The sequence below is a fragment of the Lycorma delicatula genome, chromosome 1 (assembly GCF_047948215.1).
Source record: "Lycorma delicatula isolate Av1 chromosome 1, ASM4794821v1, whole genome shotgun sequence".
Classification (NCBI taxonomy): Eukaryota; Metazoa; Arthropoda; class Insecta; order Hemiptera; family Fulgoridae; genus Lycorma; species Lycorma delicatula.
The window spans coordinates 115,354,155-115,376,160 of NC_134455.1; positions in this window are offsets into that span (position 1 = coordinate 115,354,155).

Consider the following 22,006-nt stretch of genomic DNA (forward strand, 5'->3'; position numbering starts at 1 on the left):
GTGAATAACTCTGGTTATATTTGGTGTACTGGGATTGTGAATGAATGAACCTTGCACATAGTTAAGAGTGAAAATAAGTTTTTTTCATATCGATATCTAGGCATCATAACTTTTCTGATATTTGTTATCCTGTCATAGAATATATTATATTATTAACACTATTGTAATTGTTTATTCATTCTAGATAACATCTCTTGAGAAGAAAGATGGGATTCTGCAAGACCTTTCCTCTGAGTGTGAACTACTAAGAAAGCAGTTGGAAATGAATGAAACACTGAAGATGGATCTAGAAAATGTTCAAAAAAATTATCAGGTTTTGCTGCTATTATTATGCTTTTAATGTTATTGCTACTTCGGTATGATTAATTACAAACACGATACTGAGTCTTCTACTTGCCACATCAATTATTTTGATTTTATTGGTTGAGTTAGAATAGCAGTTTTGATATCATGTGTGAATTTTGCACAGTAATTTTACTAACAGGAAACTGACATCAACTCTATAGCTCATTTACAAGCTTGATAGGATGTCCAGTTTGTAAATGAGCTCAAGAGTTTATTCTAGCTGATATTTTTTATGCCTTAGCATTAGTTTTTTTTTTAATGTATCTGTATGTTATGAAAGAAAAAATTATTTAGTATCTTATTAAATTTTGAAATAATTTTATTTTGGGGAAAATATTTTTTAACTTGTGTTTATAAAATTAATTTCTAATCATGAAGAATTAATTCAAAATATTTTTCAAAATGAAAAAAATTTCTAATAACGAGTTATTGAATCGGTTATATTAACTGATTAAAATAAAAATTACAAAATAATCACACAACCACTGTTATATGGAAAATCTGCTTTTCTTTTTTACAGCTTGAAAAAACAGTTTCAGAAAGTTTAAAAGCAGAAGTTCAAGAACTGAAAAACTTAAAGGCCTCAAATGAGTGTGATATATCTGAACTCACTGGCAGAAATTCTCTGCTAACACAAAATATAGAAACCTTAAAGTATGAGCTGACTATTAGTAATAAGAAATTGACTGAGTTAGGAGAAGAAATTACTGATTATAAAATTGAATTGTCTAAATTAAATTCTCAGATATTATCAGACAAAAAAACAATTGAGGAACTGAGACTGATTGAAAAAGAGAACAATGTATTTGTAGAATCACACAAAAACTGTGAAGAAATTAAAGCTAAATTAAAATTTTTTAATGAAATGAATGCAAAATTAGAACTGGACAACAAATCGTATGTATTGCTTGTGATTTTTACCTAACAAATTAATTTTTAACTTAGTTTTAATGAGACAGTTATTATACATTTAAGTTTGAAATTACTATTGCGCTATTCAATGTAGTTTATTTTGCAAGAGGTCTTCAGTTAACAGAAAATGTTTTGTGTAAATACATTTATTCAGAAGATAAGTGAAACCTATGAATTGAATTGTGTCAGCTTGAGAGTAGGGGAGGCAGAAAGAGGAATCTTTGTAATAAATAACAAATGTATTATGTCACATGTTAGAAAGCTACATCTACAAATTAAAAATTCACACTTTTCCAATTTCTGTCATGTAGTTAGTATGCGCAATTATAATGGCTGCATATGAAAAATAAGTGATATATAATGTATTAATTCACTTTAATCTACAGACTACTTTGCAAAACTAACACTTTTATTTGTTATTTTCATAATATAAAAGTTAGAATGTGATTAAGGAAATGTTAATATATAATGTTTTTACTCGTGTTGGCTGAACTGTTGGCTTGTTTGGTGTACGCACGAGTATTGTACTGTCTAACCAGGTGGCATCATGCAATTGCTAACAACAAGACACATTTTTATATAAAATACATGAACAACAGACTAGTACAATAGATATAGCAATTGAGAAAGAACAAACTTTCAGCTCGCATATTGCTGGTGCATGATTTATGTGAGGATACAACTTTTATGTACAGAGTGTCCCATATAAAACGCAACCCAACCTTATAATGGTAGGTATTGAAATAATAAAAAGGCATGTGTAAATGTAAATGTAATTTTTATTATTACCATCCATTACCTTAAATTTAGAGTAAATGTTTTTGCAACTTATTTCAAAGTTTGTGGCTGGATACTTAATACAGCTTGTTCAATATTGACTTTCAATTGTTCAAGTGTTAGTGGTTTGTTGTTGTAAGCTTTTTCTTTGAGGTAACCGCATAGAAAAAAATCTGCCGCAGTCAAATCTGGAGATCTTGGTGGCCACAAGCCTCGACCGATAACATGATTACCAAAGAATTCATCAACGAAATCAGAAGTTGAACCTGCGTAGTGCGATGTCGCACCGTCATGTTGTAGCCAGCAGTGTGTCTGTCTTCCTCTTCCAAGAGTGCAATGAACTGAAATAAAATCCTGATATCGATCTGCATTAATGGTGTACTCGAAAAAATAGGACAGATTATTTTCTTCTGTGATATCGCGCACCACACGCCCAACTTCTGCGGGTGTAATTGTTTTTTGTGATAAAACATGGGGATTTTCAGCACTCCAAATTCTACTGTTTTGGCTGTTTACGTAGCCATCCAAATGAAACTATGCTTCATCTGTGAAAAATAACGAATCCATAACATTAATTCCCTCACGCAGAAATCGACCGAACCATTGACAATATTGTAGCAGTTTTTCATTGTCGGGCTCAAGAAGTTGATGAACCGTTTGAATGCGATAAGTTCGTAATTGTAATTATTTGGTCACCCAATGAACAGTTTATTTAGATAAATTAATTTCAGCAGACAAACGTCTGACGATTTATTTGGCAAGGCGAGTAATCGGTCTTTGATTTCAGTGACTGTATCTGTATTCAACACTGATGGAGATCTTTTGTGTTCCTTGTTATTAACAGAACCAGTCTCTTGAAATTTTGCAACTAACCTTAATACTGATGTTTTGTTAGGAGCTGGTTTATCTGGGTACTTATGGCGAAACAAATCTTGCACTGCAACCACTCATTTGGTACTGAAGTAAGACTCAACAATGAAAACGCATTCATGTAGCGAAAACACCATCTTGTCTCTAGCAATACGCTGAATGTTATGATTGCATTGTTGTTACTATCGGTAGTGTTCTACTGCGTTGCCGCGATGTTCAGATGTTGGGCGAGTCCATTTCAGTAACGAGTAGGGGAGTAAGCTTGACTTTGGAAATTTCATGGATGAGTGATTGATGGGTTGCATTTTATATGGGACACCCTGTACATTTACAATGAAACTAAAATTTGATGTGAGAAAATTATATTATTTAAAAAAGTTCAGTAGCATGATTTACGAGAGTAAATATGGTATATTAATTGCTGAACATTTTCTCTGTACATTCTCTGAACATTTTCTATTCTTCTCCAATTGAAAATTATTTTTTTATCCCATAGATTAATTCAATTCATAGATTAATAATTCACTAAATTATCTGCCATTTTCTATATTTAATTCTGTCAAGGAAATTCTGAAAAACTTTTCATTCTACTTTTACTTAACCTAATTTTTCTTCTTCTTTGAGTCCTATAATAAATTTTATCTCATCCCTCTTTGCAAATAGTAAAAATATGAAATGTTTGCATGTTATTACAATCTTTTAAAGATAGAAGAGAGGTTCACTTATTAGAACTGAAGCTTTGTTGAAGATGTAAGAATAATTTTCAATTTCTACTTTATCACTTAAGTTCGGGTAAAAACTGGCAGCCCTTCATTTTAACTTTTTCTTAAATTGTTCTTAGATTAAATCATACAATTTATACATTATATGACATAAGGGCCATTCGCATTCATGATTGTTGTGTTTTTACCCTACTCATATATGAATATAGCAAAATCTTTATGTACCCACAAAGAAGGTACATACTACTTACAAACCCTTCATGATTAAATGATCTTTAATCTCCATGATAAAATGATCTGAGTCTGAAATAGGAAAATTTGTCTCAACCAAACGTGCAGTAGCCCGTATATACTGGTGTATATGGTTCACCACCTACTGCAGTGGGACCCACTAAAATACCACTCCCTCACGCAATGTGATGCTGGAATTGCTGTCAATGGCATAACTTCAGCAACGCATCACAGGCACACATCACATTCATACAAATATTTACATTTCTCATTCACACTCTATTTACAAAAAAAAAATATATATATACCCTGCCAAAGGGACCGCCATCCACCCCCCGAGAGCTGGTGCCCCATCACTGTACTCACCTGACATCTTCACTGTCCTCCACGTGTTCAATTAATTTCTGTTGAAGTACTCCTTGGAACCATTGACCACACATGTTCCAGCCTTCACCATAAGATAGCATCAACTGCATGACACCCTCCGGTGTGTCCAAATCTTCCTGAGGTTTCTCCTGCAGCCACCTAGGGCAGTAAAAAAATGTATGCCGTACAGAATCCACCGCACTGTCTTATTGGCAGCTACCTGTCTGTCTTCCAATTTTATGGAGGTAGACGCAAAACTGCCCGTGACCTGTCAGCCACTGAGCTGTCCAGGAGTCTACTTCCCCTGTGTTCTAGTAAACCATGCTGTAACATCAGGTATCAAAATATAATTCCAGCGGCTCTCTTTTGCTCTATGCTATCTCGCCTGCCACTCCTTAAGCATTCATGTCCTCACCTCTTCCCTTTCTCTTGTGGCCCTGTTGTCCAATCTCTCCCTGGCCATGAGGTTCAATGGTGGCAATCCCACCACCACCACCACCAGTGCAGCATCAAGGGAGACTGTTCTGTACAGTTGTGCCGCCCTTAACACCAACTTCCTGTATATCCTATTTAACCTCTGGGTGTTTCTTTGGATGCTAAAAGCCTCTACCCATACTGGCACTGCATATAACATGGCCAACACCACTGTCAACACTATCAATCGATGCCTGGAGGTTCTGGGGGCCCCGACGTTGGCCATAAGCCTAACCAATGCCGAGGACATCCGCTCTGCCTTCATAACCACTTGCTGCACATGGATACCACCTGCGCATATCTTGAGACTTATGGAGCCAAACCCCAAGGTACTTAGCTCCAACCCTTGGAGTAATCTCAGATTGTTGTATTATTAGCCTACTCATATATGAATAAGGCAAAATCTCTTGATTTAGCTGCAAACAAGGTACATACTACTTACTAACCCTACCTCCATGATTAAATGATCTGTTCCAACTAAACTTGTTTTTTAAACATTGCAGAAGAGATGACAGCCACAATCAAGAGTAAGTATTTTCTAGAACAAAATAAGTATTCTAAATAAAATAAATAAGTAATTTCTAAATAAGTATTTTAATTAGTCTTATTCTCCTTATTTTTTTTTTTGTACAATGCAAACTTTAAACAACAGACAGTAGTAGTACCAGTATTTCAAATTACAGTTCAATTGAAATTAACATACTGGCTGAAATTAATTTCTTAAAATTCTGTGGCTTATGTCTAAATTTGTATTAGTGTATGGGTTTTAGTGCTCATTTTTTGGTTGTAGTTCTTTATAAGCCTGTATATATATATATATATATATATATATATACAGGCTTATATACAGGCTTATATATATATATATATAATATGTATAAGAAGAGATTCGACTTGATCCACTTGCAGAGTATGAGGATGATAAATGATCTGAGTAAGTGGAAAATTTGTCTCAACCAAACGCCCAGTAGCCAATACATACTGGGTGTGTGAGGGGTTCACCGCCTGCAGTGGACCACTAAAATATCTATATAATTAAAATATATATATATATATATATTTAATAATAATAATATATTATATTATAATATTATTATATATATATTTTAATTATATAGCTTCAAATAAATAAATTATTCAGTAATGTTAGCTACCTCTTATAAATTGCTTCTGTTTATATTCTTTGCATTTCTAAACCGCCTTTATTTCTTCTTAAAAAATAATAGGATTTACCTAACAGATTGATGAAAGTTTTAAAATTTTAGCATTTCTTCCAAGTTACTAAATTTAATACTTACAAACCTAATGAACCCCTGTTATTTTTTGTATAAAAATATCCGTCAAACTATGTAAATTAACAAAAGAAATTAAATGCTATAATAAATTTAACCAAAAATATAATACGAATAACTCATTGCAAAATATAGCCTACATAATCATGTAAAAAAGAATTGTTATGCAGCCCGTAATTGTAAAAACTGTTTAGAAGATTGAAGTATGACTAAAAGTTAAAACTTTGATCACCATCATCATATCACTGTTTATGTGTGATTTAAATTTGACTTTGTTTCATGTAACTCAGTTTGAGAAGTGATAATGGTGCTCTAAAGGAGGATAAAAATAGACTATGTATAGAGGCTGATAAAGCTGTGAAAAATTGGGAAAATTTGGAGAAGGAGCTGGTAAATAAAAACTATGAACTTAAGATTGACTTTGAAAACAAGTTGGCTGTATTAAAACAAGATATGGTAAGTTTAAATACACTATTACCAATATTTTTCATGATTTCCTTTGTATGATTATAGTAATAAAATTTAGTAAACAAAATTTAATGATAATTAAATAACTTGTGAATAAGTTTACACTTTGTGTAAATTATGTATTACTCGTAAATTAAGTTTATATAAACATAAACGTTTTTAATTTCAGTTTAGAGATTTTCATAGTTTATTACTTCAAAATCATATGTAGAGATTCTTATGAATGACATTAATTGATAAATATGCTAGTTGGTAGGAGTTTTATCAGTCTGGAACTGTTATCGGTGTACTCCAACTAAAATACTTCTGTGGAAATGGAGTTTATTTTCTCAGAACAACTTACACAGTGATGGATAAACAGAAAAAAGGATTTAACCAATACAAACATTTTTTTGCTGGTCTTTGGTGATATTTTTTTGGTGGTCTTTGGTCATTGGTGATATCTACATTTGTGTTTTATTTTATTTCTCTGCCTTATTGTTACTGTTTGAAATGAATGAAATTTCTGCAAAAAATTAAAATTTGGGTTGTAAATTATAAAAAAGTAAGTAGTTCATAGTTTCTTTTAAAAACTTGATTGCATGAGATAAAGATATATTAAAAGTGTATAACACAACCTAACCTAAAGTGTATAACATAATAAAGTTACTTGCAGTGCTCATTTTTGTCTGTTTGGGCACAGAAACTAATATATTTGGTGTGTAAATGCATACATACATTTATTTGTATGTATTACAAATTAGAACAGTGATATTAAGATTGCCTTTTAAAATAGGTTGATAGCAGTAAAACAAGATATGGTAAATTTAAATGCATCACCAATATTGTTCTGGGATTGTTATCATGAAATTTGTATTTACTGTTATAAATAGTATAGTTCGGTCTTTTATTATGGACAACTGGACATAGCTATGCAGATCATAAAAGTACTTCCTTTAAAACGATGAGTACGCATGCATTTTCACAAAGGACAAAACTGAAGTCAGCTACTGACAGTATATTCAGTCACAATTACTGATAAGAGCTTCTCCCGGTGCATGATTTTTTAGGTGGCATATTTATAATTTTATATGAATAAAGTTATAAAATGCACAATATAAAATCCTTAGTTATAAAATACACAATATAAACAACCAGTATAAACACAATTACACTGTAATTCACATCTTTGGGCTGCCTGTACAAGCATTGACAATGACATCACAATCCCAGTTATGGAATAAAATGCGAATGTGGTACTACTGCTAACCTTTAACAAATGCCTTAAAGCAAACATTTGTTTCATATTTTTCCCCATGGCCTGCCATGGGGAAAAATATGAAAGTAATGGAAAAAGTAATGGCTGAAAATAATACTCTGAAATATGAAAGAATACTCTTTTATATTTACACATAAACAAAAATTGATTTCTTTTTTAAGTTTAAGATTGGCATTAATAACATGACAGTTTACGGTCATTTATTGGTTACAGGTGTCATCTATTGAAAAGAAAGATACATTACTTCAGGATCTTAGCTCTGAGTGTGAATTAATGAGAAAGCAGTTGGAAATATTTGAGGCATTGAAGGCAGATCTAGAAGATGTTCAACAAAATTTTCAGGTTTCGCTGTTATTGTTATAATAGTTCTATATTTTTATTTTAATTAAATAACTGTTAATACAGTGTTGTGACCTGACATTATTTTATTTTTATAAATTTTTTTAAAGCATCTGCTTCCTATCATGCTTTTACCTGCTTTGCCACTGTACTTGTACTTAATGAAATTTTCATTAGTAGTAGAAATCTTCAATTCAGTTAGTAGTTCAGTGCTTTTCAATGAAGGACAATCATAATAATTTTTTTGATTGGCAAACAAATAACATCCAGCCCATAACACTGTTTACAAAATGTTTCCTACTATATTAATGATGTAAACACTTATTTCATTTTACATATCTTTAATGAACAAGTTTATGAAAACATGGGCTGGTTTATTATGTGATCTTAATAAGAAATTAAATTGCATCACATACAACCTTATGATCTGCAACATGCCAATAAGTAAACATGGTAATTGAATGATGTGTAATAAAAGTAAGTATATTATAATTTTCCCAAGCTTCATTCAGTTAAGCAGTTCTACATATCATTGACATGTTAGTGATATGTAGAACTGCCATTGATTAATTTAATTCATAAAAAATAAATCCAATACTGTTGTTAAATAATTTTTGGCTGGCATAAAATTTATTGAAATCTTGTTTTGAGGATTAATACAAAATCTGTTTTTATGAAAACTAAATATACTGAAGATACTTCTAGCAGAGGATCAGAAACATACGTTTTTAAAAGATAGTTTTTAACCAGAGCATCAAATATAACTGACAATGTGCACAAGAAAAATTACCAAATGAAAAGGGAAATATTCCAAAGCGTACAAAAAAATTTTGTACAGTATGTGGAAGTAATCAAGGTCTGCTGCTATGGAAAACTGCAGGATATCAAGTGGAGAGAGCAGTCTATTGATGCATTGAAAATTATATTGTTTCTATTATTTTAATGGCTATTTACATACTGATTCTTTTTTACCTTGAATCTAGGTAATGTGTTAATAGATTATATTTTTTGTTATAGCATGAAAAAACAATTACTGAGAATTTAAGAGCAGAGATTCAGGAATTGGAAAATTTACATTCCTCAAACCTGACTGTTACATCTGAACTCAGTGAAACAAATTCTATGTTAACTCAAAACTTAGAAGCCTTGAAATCTGAGTTGTCTTTTAGTTATAACAAAACAGAAAAATTAGAGGAAGCTATTGCTGGTTATAAAACTGAATTGAATAGTTTAAATGCAAAATTATTATCAAATGAAAACAGAATAGAGGAACTTGTTTTAATTGATGAAGAGTATAATGCTCTTCTAGAATCCCACAAAAAATGTAATGAGATTAAAGTTAAATTAATATCTCTTAATGAAACACATGCGCAACTGCTTCTTGATAATGAATCGTACGTATTGTTTTTATTCTTTTTTTTTTATTAATTTATTTGTAATAAGATGTAATACTATATGTTTTGGTTGATTATGATCTAAATATGTGAAGCAAATCTTTTTTATATGTTGCATTACAAATAGTTGTTTCATTTTATTTACTTTGCTCATATGTTTAACAAAATATTTCCTATCAGTCCACTTGTCTGTTTTGCTGTGAGAGTGAGCATGGTCATGCTGAAACAAAATCCCTCAGGGTAGGATCCCTCATCATTTGTTTTTTTATATCTCTTCTAAGAATTTTCAATATTTCACAAATGCATCAGCATTCACAGTAGTCCCAACGATCACCAAATTCAGCAATCAAGATACCATTTTTGGCTTAAATAAACATTAACTATAATCTTCTTTATTTGATGTTCTTACTACTAATTGTATTTACTGCCTATTTTTCATTGTACGGATAAGCATCCTCGGTAACAGTGTAATTAACCAATTCCTTCCTTTACCTATTTTCATAACACACCAAGGTGTGTTTCCTTGAATATTTAAGTTACCATCTGCAGCAACCTTTTTATAGCCCAAATTTTTCAGGAAAAGGTTTGTAAATCAAAGACAATTGTGACCTTGTGAAGAATTATTATTCATCATCTCACCAACACTGAAGTACAAAGAATGTGATTTCTGATGATAAAAACAACCTCTGCAGCTGAAATTAAAACACAAATTTGTTATGTTTACAGGCCAAATATTATGAGAGACACTAAAAACACAAGTGCACTTTGTGAAGGACAAACTTTCACAAATGAGAGTCTGTAATAACTGATGATTTATTGAAAAAAAAAAGAAAAAAAATTATTTTCTCAGATTTTTTTTTCATTTTTGGTTGCTCATAATATTTGGCCTGTAAACATAACAAATTTGTGTTTTAATTTCAGCTGCAGAGGTTGTTTTTATCATCAGAAATCACATTATTCTTTGTACTTCAGTGTTGGTGAGATGATGAATTTTTGAGTCATTACAAATGGATGAATATAAAAAATTAACCACAAATGACTGAACTGTTTCTGTTAACAGTTGATTGATTTAAATAACAGGTCTATGCGAGCTTTGTTTCCTTAAATTGTGTATGTAGGTGACAAATTCAAAACAGTCTTTATTTAAAGATATGTCTTTTAACCAAAAGATAAAATGATTTTAGTTAAATTATGATATATATATATATATAATTATTATATATTAATGTAATTTTTACTTCTTTGCTTCCATTTAGTTGTTTAGACCTAATTATTCTTTAAATAATGATAAATAATACATTTTCTTCTTTTAGCAGATTATAACAGTGTTATAACTTTGATTTATAATTAAGATATGTAATTATAAAATATCCATATAAGTAAGATTTGGGTATCCTGCATTATTAACAAGAAAACAATTTTTTTTCTTAGTAAATGTGTCTGGCCTTGTTGAAATATGCTAGAAATGGTTAGTGTTTATGAAATATAACATTATGAGATTGAAAAAATTTTAAAACAAAAAAATTATCTTTGTCAAACATAATTAGATATAACACAGACTCTGAATAAACATGTTTTGAATTATCTTTGTCAAACATAATTAGATATAACACAGACTCTGAATAAACATGTTTTGATGGAAAAACCTTTTTCTAACATAAAGTGCACCATACACCTTGTACACACTACTTGTGAATCTGTTGATCGTTTCAGTGTTTGTGTACAAATATTAAGAGGGTATTTTTTTTTTTCTTTGTTACAATAAATAAATAAATTGTACTGTAATTGTATAAAGTTGAAAAATAAACTTCATGTGGTGATTCGCAAAGTTCATGGCACAATCACTTGGAATAATATACACTATGAAATATTTTTTCATGGTAGTTTAGCAAAGAATTTAAATTGTTTACTGAAAAAATTTATCATTATTCTGCAAAAGTGATTTTACTTATTCATTAATAGATAAAAATTATTTTTATTATTGTTAAGGATTTTGTCATTATGTGTACTTTTATTCCATTTTCTATTATTTGGCAATTAACTTACTTTTTGTAATTCAGTGTAAGGTATGAAAATAGTGTCGTAAAACAAGATCTTCATACACTCAGAGTAGATTTTGAAGAAGCTGCTAAAAATTGGGCAAATTTGGAAAAGGAACTTATAAAAGATAACAATGAAAATAAGATTGATTTTGAAAAGAAGTTGTCTTTGTTAAACCAGGAAATGGTAAGTTAAAATTATCAGCAATGTTGGAAATTATTTTTTCCTTATTAATCTAATTTGTATTTGTTTTCAGGGTTTATTGATAACTTCACACTATACAATTTTTTATATATTCATTAATATGAATGAATGATCTAAAAAAAATTAATATGATTTGTGTCATTCCAAATAGTGAATTAACATTGAAAATGGAAGGAAAATTCTTCATTTGATAATTGGACTCAACAATATGAAAGCTACCCATACAGATTTGACCATCATTTGAAATTCAGAGAAATTAATAAAAATATATTATCAGTGAATAGCACAGAACAAAGGGTTATATGTGGGGGATATAGGACGTTTTTAATGTTGATGAAATATGACTTCTCTAGGCAAGACATCAAAGTTTAAATGATTTTAGGTAGGAATTACCAAAAGAATATATAACCACTCTTGTTTGAGTGAAAGTAAATAATTATTAATGTAGGTAAATTTGTTGCAAACAAAGTATCGGTTTTATAAAACTATGTAATTGATAGCACAGACATTCAAGTGATTAAATTTAATGATAAAAGTAAAATTTTGTTTGTAGTCTGTAATTACAGCAAATCCAGGAATGTAAGAACTAAGAATAAATAAAACTATTCTGTACCAGACAACACTGACTGACTGCAATTCTGCTGATCTCTGTGGTGGAGTAATAGCAACTTAGCCATTTATCCTGGGTTAGAATTTTAATCAGCCATGCCATTTTCATTACTACAAAAATTCTATTTTCATATTTCCACACGCAAGCTTTGATCTTATATGGTGAATTAATGAGACAAAAAGAAATTTAATTAATAGCTTTAAAGTTCATTTCAAGAGAATAATCTTACTTAAGAGTAAGTAAAATGAAATAAAATCTAGTCTTTATAAATTGTAGATTCTTCAGAGTGTTGGAACTGGCTCTAATTCGGCAGTAACCCTTTTTTAGGTATTCTAGTTTATGACAATACCAGTAGCTGAAGATTACAATCAGGAAGGTTGAAAAGCTGTTAATGTGCCGCATTCTTGAGTAAATATCTGTGTTTATCACATACTTTAAATAAGATAGCTAGCTGAATGTAGTGATAATATTATTAACAGCAATCCTTGCTTGTGATAACAAAGAATCGAGATCAGCTACAGACTTCCAAATACGCTTTGGGTATGACAAGGCTGGAACTTAAATATATTATTTTCTACTTTATTGACTTTTGTTTGCAGTTGTTTGTGCTGAATAGAGTAAATGCAGGTGAATGTGTATTATTAATGAAAAAAAAATCAATGAAAAATATATGCAAGTTTTGTACTGTGTGCTTCAAAATAAATATCGTGATTTTAATGTTATGTAATATTTATTAAGTTTTATTTAACCGTTTTTTCTATAAAAAAACCTTGTTCAATATGAGCACCGAAGAAAGTCTTTGTCACAGTGCATCATTTTGTTTGCAAAGCTAGCATGCAAACCATAATCTGTAGACATTAGAGCTTGCTCTAAAGATAAAACTGATTGTTAACTGAGTTTCTCTTTCATTTCATGTATAATTAATCAGTGTACTGAAATTTCAGAAATATTGCATAGCTTTAAATCCTAATTTTTTTTTTTTTGTAAAAATAAAAAGCAATAATAGCAAAAAGCCAAAAATATGATTCTATTTGAATAAAGTTATTTTTATTTTAACAGAAAAAAGGTTATGATGCACATTAATTCTGTTATTTCTAAACCTTTCTCATCATTTTCAGATGTTTCTTTCATTCATTACATTATCACTTCACAACAACCAACTGCCTATGAATTTCAGCTGGCATAACATTTTGATGCTTTAAAAAACATGACCTTACTTATTTCATAGTTTGCAGCAACATCAATTTTCATGTTCATTTTTTAACGTAACAACTCACACATAATCAAAGATACTACAATGTGACAACTTACAGACAATAATGTAGTGTGTGCATTACTAGCATGGCCATGAGTAACACAAGTTTGCCAATCTTAAGGAGAGAAATTTCCCAGTGTCTTTACTTTAGAGATATCCCTTGTATATAAATGAAAATAATATGTAAGTGAAATCCCACAACATATTTAAATTGGTTTGTCGCACCTTCACCCGGTGCTGTATGGTTACATGAATTTCCCATAGCGCCCTATCTCTTTATTTTTTGTTTATTAGTCGGGTAATTGGAGGCAGGTACAGCCAGTCATACATACAGTGATGGTGGCTGTGTTGGTTGGTTTAGTCACAACGCTGTATACCTTCACACCTTTTAAAAAAAAATCAGAATTAAAAAAACTCTATTTTTAAGCCCATATTTACTGAATATCTCATCTACTATAGTCTTAATTGGGAAAATTTACAATCATTGTTCAAAACTCATTTTACTTCATCCCTTTTCAAGATTTAATTTTAAAAATTTAGAAATTTGTTTACTGATACGAAGATTACACTCGCCAAAAATCAGGTTGATTTCATTTGTTAGAGAAATTAAAAATCACAGGGTTTCAAAGAAAATTCAAAAATCAATTTTTACCCTTGAAAATCTGAATGAAGAATTTAGAAATTGGTTTTTAGATGTTTGATTAATCAGTTCAACCCCGGCTCTCACAGTGATACTCACAGTTCACAATACATTAATACAATTCATTCAGTTTTTGTGGTAAAAAGATTTTCATACATGATTTCAACAAACCAAATAAAAACATACATACTGCTCACCATTAGATAGATAGAGGAAATATTTGACAGCAGAGTAATTCAAAAATGGTCAAAGGCACCATGGGCAAAAGCATAGCAGTTTAATGTAGTTAAACAATTTTTATTAAATGTTATTTCATTCATTTTTCCCTACTCCTTTATTTTTGCATTTCTCTTTTTAGGTTTCCATTTTGATTTATATGTCTATGGAAACATGATTGGTAGAAATTGTGTGTTTTAAAAAAATTGGTAATAGGTGCAGTAACAAAGTTCTCAAAATCATATTATAGTAGAAGAAATGATTAGGTATTGAATGATGTATTAATTTGTGATCCATTAATCTACTTTTAGCAAACAAGCTAAAAATACATTAACTAGATTTGTTCATGATTGATGTATTTATGATATTTATTGTGATTATGTTTATTTGTAATTTTTTGAAAATAATATGAGAGGTTATCTCTAATGTAAAGACTTTCATTGTAAAAACATTTATTCTGAAAACTTTATAATTATTTTTTATTTAACTACATACCTTACACTACTTCTCTTTATAATCGCCACATGAATTAAGACATTATTGTAGCAATACACCAGCTTCAATATACTCTTGTCATATTTTTCTGCCACCAGTCCACTTAGCCACTGATTAGCAACATTATTAAGTTCACAATCGCCTGTGAGTTGGTTTCCATTCAAAAATTCTTTCAATTTCCCAAACAAATTGTAATCAGCAAAAGGAGCTAAGTTCGAACTATATGGGTGGGTGATTGTAAATTTTCCATTCAAATGTTCTCAGTAAATCATGGGTCGGACCTACAACATGTGGACATGCATTATCATGCTGCAGGATGCAGTCAGTCAGCCGCCCACATCGCTGATATTGAATGGCACGCCAAAACTTAGATAGGTTTTGCATTTATAGTCTTTCCATGTGGCTTGAAATCAATTAGCAATATGCCAAACTGATCTCAAAAGACTGTGGTCATCAGTTTGCATCCGAATGGCTGTGGCTTGACCTGTGTCAGTCTTGTTTGTGATTGAGGATGATGCTATTCATTTGACTGTCATTTTCCATGTGGCATGTAATACAAAATCCATGTTTCATCACCAATATCAGTTGAATTAAGGAACTCAACCTTTTTCTGTGTAGCACATCAAAAATTCCAAAGCAGATCCCATTCAAATTTTTTGTGATGTTCTGTTAAGACGTGCGGCACCCACCGTGCACAAACCTTTCTGAAGCCTAAATGGTAATGAAATATGCGACCGATAACTTGATAACTCTTGAAACATCAGGAAAAAGAAGGGCCAGGTTGGAAATGATTGAGTAACATTCTTTTCTGATTTCATCGTAGACATGTTTCAACATGTACTCTGTGATTATTGAGAACCTCCCCGAACATACACCATGCACACAAATTCTGTTATTTCTAAACCTTTCACACCAGTTCTGGACATTCTTTCATTCATTACATTATCACTACACAGCAACCAACTATCTATGAATTTCAGCCGGCATAACATTTTGGTGCTTTAAAAACATGACCTCATGTATTTCACAGTTGGCAGCAACATCAGTTTACATGTTCATTTTATAACGTAACAACTCACACATAATCAAAGATACTACAATGTGACAACTTACAGACAAATAATGTAGTGTGTGCATTACTTTGTACATTGCCAACCTTAAGAGAAATTTCCCAGCGGTCTTTTCTTTAAAGATATCCATCATATATAAATAAAAATAATATGCAAGTGAAATCCCACAACGTATTTAAATCGGTTCGTCGCATCTTCACCCATGCTGTATGATTACATGCATTTCACATAGCACCCAATCTTTTTATTTTATGTTTATGTAGTCAGGTAATCGGAGGCAGGTGCAGCCAGTCACACATACAATAATGGTGGCAGTGGCTGTGTTGGTTGGTTTAGCCACAGTGCTAACATGCCCTTGCATGCCTTAAAAAGAAATCAGAATTTTAAAAAATTCAAAAGTATTTTCAAGCCCATATATACTGAATATCTCATCTACAATAATCTTAATTAGGAAAATTAACAATCGTTCAAAACTCTTTTTACTTAATACCTTTTCAGGTATTAAGAAAAATTTAGATATTGATATGAAGATTACACTCTCTAAAAATCAGGTTGATAGTATTTGTTACAGAGAAATAAAAAAACACAGGGTTTCAAAGAAATTCAAAAATCAATTTTAACCCTTGAAATTCCGAATGAAACTCAATTTAGAAATTGGTTTTTAGATGTTTGTAATCAATCAGTTCAACCCCGGCTCAGACAGTGATACACTCTCAGCTCACAATTCATTATTTCAATTCATTCAGTTTTTGCTTCAAGCAGCAAACCTCCGCTACTACATATATATACATATATATATATATTATATATATATACATATATATTATATATATATATATATAGTAGGAACTATTATTTCCTACTTAAAATATCCTAACGATTTCACATAGTGAATAACAGTGGTTGTATGTGGTATTGGGTTTGTAAATGAATGAACCGTGTTCTTAGTTTAAAGATGAAAATAAGGTTATTGCATATTCATATCTATGCATCATAATTATTACTTGTTATCTTGTCATAAAATATATTATATTAGTAAAACTGACTGTTTGTGATTGTTAATTCATTCTAGGTATCTTCTCTTGAGAAGAAAGATGGATTACTGCGAGATCTTTCCTCTGAGTGCGAACTACTAAGAAAGCAGTTGGAAATGTATGCAGCAGTGAAGATGGATCTAGAAAATGTCCAAAAAAATTATCAGGTTTTGCTGCTATTATGTTTTTAATGTTATTGTTACTTTTGTATGATTAATTACAAACACGATATTAGCCTTCTACTTGGCACATCAATTATTTTGATTTTGTGGGTTGAATTAGGATAGCAGTTTAATATTGTGTGAATTTTGGAGAGTAATTTTACATTACAGGAAACTGACATCAGCTACAGCTGCTCATTTACAAGCTTGACAGCATGTCCAGCTTTAAATGAGAGTTTATTCTAGCTGATATTTTTTATACCTTAGCATTAGTTTATTTTTTTAATATAGCTGAATGTTATGAAAGAGAAAGTTATTATTAGTATCTTATTAAATTTGGAAATAATCTGATAGAAATAATTTTATTTTGGAAAAATATTTTTTAACCCTTGTTTATAAAATTAATTTCATGAAGTAAGATATTTTAAAAATGAAAAAATTTCAGTAATGAGTTATAATATTTAACAGGTATATTAAATGATTAAAATAAAAATGATAAAATAATCATTTAACCACTCTTACATGGAAAATCTGCTTTTCTTTTTTACAGCTAGAAAAAACAGTTTCAGAAGGTTTAAAAGCAGAAGTTCAAGAACTGAAAAATTTAAAGGCCTCAAATGAATGTGTTATATCTGAACTCACTGGTAGCAATTCTCTGCTAACACAAAATATAGAAACCTTAAAGTATGAGCTGACTATTAGTAATAAGAAATTGACAGATTTAGGAGAAGAAATTGCTAATTATAAAACTGAATTGTCTAATTTAAATTCTCAGATATTATCAGACGAAAAAACAATTGAGGAACTGAGACTGATTAAAAAAGAGAACAATGTATTTGTAGAATCACACAAAAACTGTGAAGAAATTAAAGCTAAATTAAAATGTTTTAATGAAATGAATGCAAAATTAGAACTGGACAACAAATCGTATGTATTCCTTGTGATTTTTACCTAACATAAATTAATTTTTAACTTAGTTTTAATGCGACAATTACTATACCTTTAATTTTGAGATTATTATTGTGCTATTCATGTGTAGTTTATTTTGCACAAGGTCTTCGGTTAACAGAAAAATGTTTTGTGTAAATACATTTATTCAGAAAATAAGTGAAACCTATGAATTGTGTTGAGTTGTAAGTAGGGGAGGCAGAAGGAGAATTCTTTGTAATAAATTACAAATGTATTACATTACACGTTAAATAAATCTATATCTACAAATTAAAAAAAGGTCACACTTTTCCAATTTCTGTCATGCAGTTAGTATGCAATCATAATGACTGCATATGAAAAATAAGTGATATAATAATGTATTTATTCACTTTTAATCTACAGACTAAGTGATAATGTACGAGGATTATTTTTTTCTAGGTTCGATTGGTCGCGAAATAAAAACTCGTGAAAAAATCAGACGAACCTTTGCGCATATGTGTTGCGCAGGGTCTCTAGTATGACCTTCAATAACGCAGCGTCACTTCATTTAGTTCTGAACACGCAGCTAGCACACAAACATGTCTACAACAATAGCATCTCCTGCTAAGTGTGAAGTGCGTGCGGTAATTCGATTTCTTCAGGCTGAGGGGTGTAATGTAGCTGAAATTCATAGACGAATAAGTAATGTGTACGGTGAAACTTCAATGATTGACAGCAAAGTGCAACAATGGTGCAGGAACTTTAAAACAGGACGTATGCGGTCAGGGAAGGAAGTGAGTGTCAACCGATGATTTCGTGGAGCGAGTGGATGAGGAAATTCGAGAAAATCACGATCATCACTGCAGCCTCATACTGCATGACTCTTCAACATCTACAAAGAGCAAATCAGAATAAGTGGAGAGGAATGTTGTCATCAGGCATTGTCTTTCTCCATGACAATGCTTGGCTGCACACTGTAGCTGTAACAAAGAAGCTCCTGCAGCATTTTCATTGTGGTGTTTGATCACCCAACATACAGCCCAGACTTGGCTCCATCAGATTTTCACCTCTTTGCTCACATGAAGCGCTGGCTAGGAGGACAACATTTTGGCACAGACATCGAGCTGCAGACCAGCATAGAAACATGGCTGAAAACACAGGCGGCTCTGTTCTATGACGAGGGTATTGGAAAGTTGGTACCACGCTATGACAAATGTCTAAATTGGAGTGGCGACTATGTGGAGAAATAGCGTTACTATGCAAGTACTTGTTACAAATAAAAAATTTGTTATTTTCACTGTGGTTTTAATTTAGTTTTAATTTGGTTTTAATTTTGACCATTCCTGAGGTGTGGTTAATTGAAACCCAACCACCAAAGAACACCGGTATCCACGATCTAGTATTCAAATCCGTGTAAATATAACTGGCTTTACTAGGACTTGAACACTGGAACTCTTGTTTTCCAAATCAGCTGATTTGGGAAGACGCGCTCACCACTAGACCAACCCGGTGGGTCGTATTTATTCACTACTTTCCAAAACTAACACTTTTATTTATTTAATTATTTATTTATTATTTTGCATAATATAAAAGTTAAAATGTGATAAAAGAAATGCTAATATAATGTTTTTACTCATGTTTGCTTGGTTGGGGGGGGGGATAATGAGTGTTGTACTATCAAACCAGATGGCATCATGCGATATCTAACAACATGACACATTTACGACGTGCGACAATAAAGTAATAAGACTGATTTTTCTTTGCAAGATGTGACAACCGTGCAGCTTGCGTAGGCACACAATCTTTGACCTTGATCTATAAGATACTTCTAGTCCAAGCGGCACATTGATGCAACTTCTCAGTCGTGAGTTGTGCTGTAATAACCGAACACATGTTTGTGTCTCTCGTCACAGAAATGTAACCGCAAAATATTGCGCAACGGTATGCCATTTCTTTTTGTGTTAAATTGGGTGAAAACGCGACGACAACTTATGGTAAGCTTCAGAAGGCTTTTGGAAAGTTTTTTGGTGACATAAAATTTTTAGTGAAGGCAGAACGAATGTTGAAGATGAAGACTGCAGTGGACGACCATCAACCTCACAGACAGATGTCAACTTGACCAGGGTGCGTGAAATCATACGATCTGATCGAAGAGACGTGAAAATGATTGCAGAAGAACTCAGCATCAATCGAGAAACGGGGTTCGTCTAATATTAACTGAAGATCTTTGTATGAGAAAGATTTGTGCAAAAATGGTCCCCAAAAATCTCACACAACAACAGCAAGAAACACTGAAAAATGTGGCAGCCAATCTGTTAGAGCAAACTGAAATCAATCCAGATTTATTGAACCGTGTTATCACTGGTGATGAAGGTTGGTTTTTTCAATACGATCCAGAGACAAAATGCCAAAGTTTGCAATGGTGCTCAACGGGATCACCCAGACCAAAAAAAGCTCGCATGTCAAAGTCAAAAGTGAAATGCATGCTTGTGTGCTTCTTCGATTCCAAGGGAATTGTTCATAAAGAGTGAGTGCCTCCTGGACAAACAGTTAACCAATATTTCTACAAAGAAATTTTAGAAATACTTCATAAATGAGTTAGTTCTTCGTGTCCATGCCAACATTGCTGATAATTGGATTCTGCATCACGATAATGCACCATCCCATACTGCTGTCAGTACAGCAATTTTTAACCTCAAAACAAATTTCAGTACTACCACAGCCACCGTATTCACCAGATATCGCTCCATGCGACTTTTTTCTATTTCAAAGAGTCAAAATGGCGGTCAAGGGGGACACCATTTTCAAATAACACAAGATGTCCAAAAAGCTGTGACGAGGGTCTTGGAGGATATTACAGAAGATGAGTTCCAGAAATGATACCATCAATGGCAGAAGCGCTGGAATAAGTGTGTGCAATCAGAGGGGAAATACTTTGAAGGAGACAACACTAAACATGACTAAAACGGTAAGCAACATTTTTTTCACATCAGTCTCATTACTTTGTCGCACCTCGTATATAAAATACAAGCACAAAAAACACTAGTACAATGGACATAACAATTGGCAAGGGATAAAATTTCAGCTTGCGTGTTGCTGGTGTGTGATTTATGGGAAGATAACTTTTATTTACAACAAAACTAAAATTTGATAATAAGCGAGAAAATTATATTTGATTGAAATTTTCTTTTGAATATTTAAAACAGTTCAGTAGCATGATTTGCTATAGTAAGTATGGTTTATTAATTGCTGGACAATATCTCTGCATTCTACTCTTCTTTAATAGAAAATTATTTTTTTTTGTCACATAGATTATTTCAATAAAATATCACTAAATTATCTGTCATTTTCTATATTTAATTCTGTCAAGGAAATTCTGAAAAACTTTTCATTCTACTTTTACTTAACCTAATTTTTCTTCTTCTTTGAGTCCTGTAATAAATTTTATCTCATCCCTCTTTGCAAATAGTAAAAATATGAAAATGTTTGCATGTTGTTACCATCTATTAAGGATAGAAGAGGTTCATGTATTAGAACTGAAGCTTTGTTGAAGATGTAAGAATGATTTTCAATTTCTACTTTATCACTTAAGTTCAGGTAAAAATGTCATGTAAAACTGGCAGCCCTTTATTTTAACTTTTTCTTAAATTGTTATTAGCCTTCTATTGATGGGACAAGTACCGGGCATGATGTTATGTTTAGATTAAATCATACAATCTATACATTATATGACATAAGGGCCATTCACATGAATCTCAGTAATAAGTATATGCATTCATGATAGTTGTATTTTTAGCCTACTTATATGTGAATGGGACAAAATCTCTTGATGTAGCCACAAAGGAGGGTACATACTCCATGATCAAATGACCTATTCCTACTTCACTTATTTTTTAAACATTGCAGCAGAGATGACAGTCATAA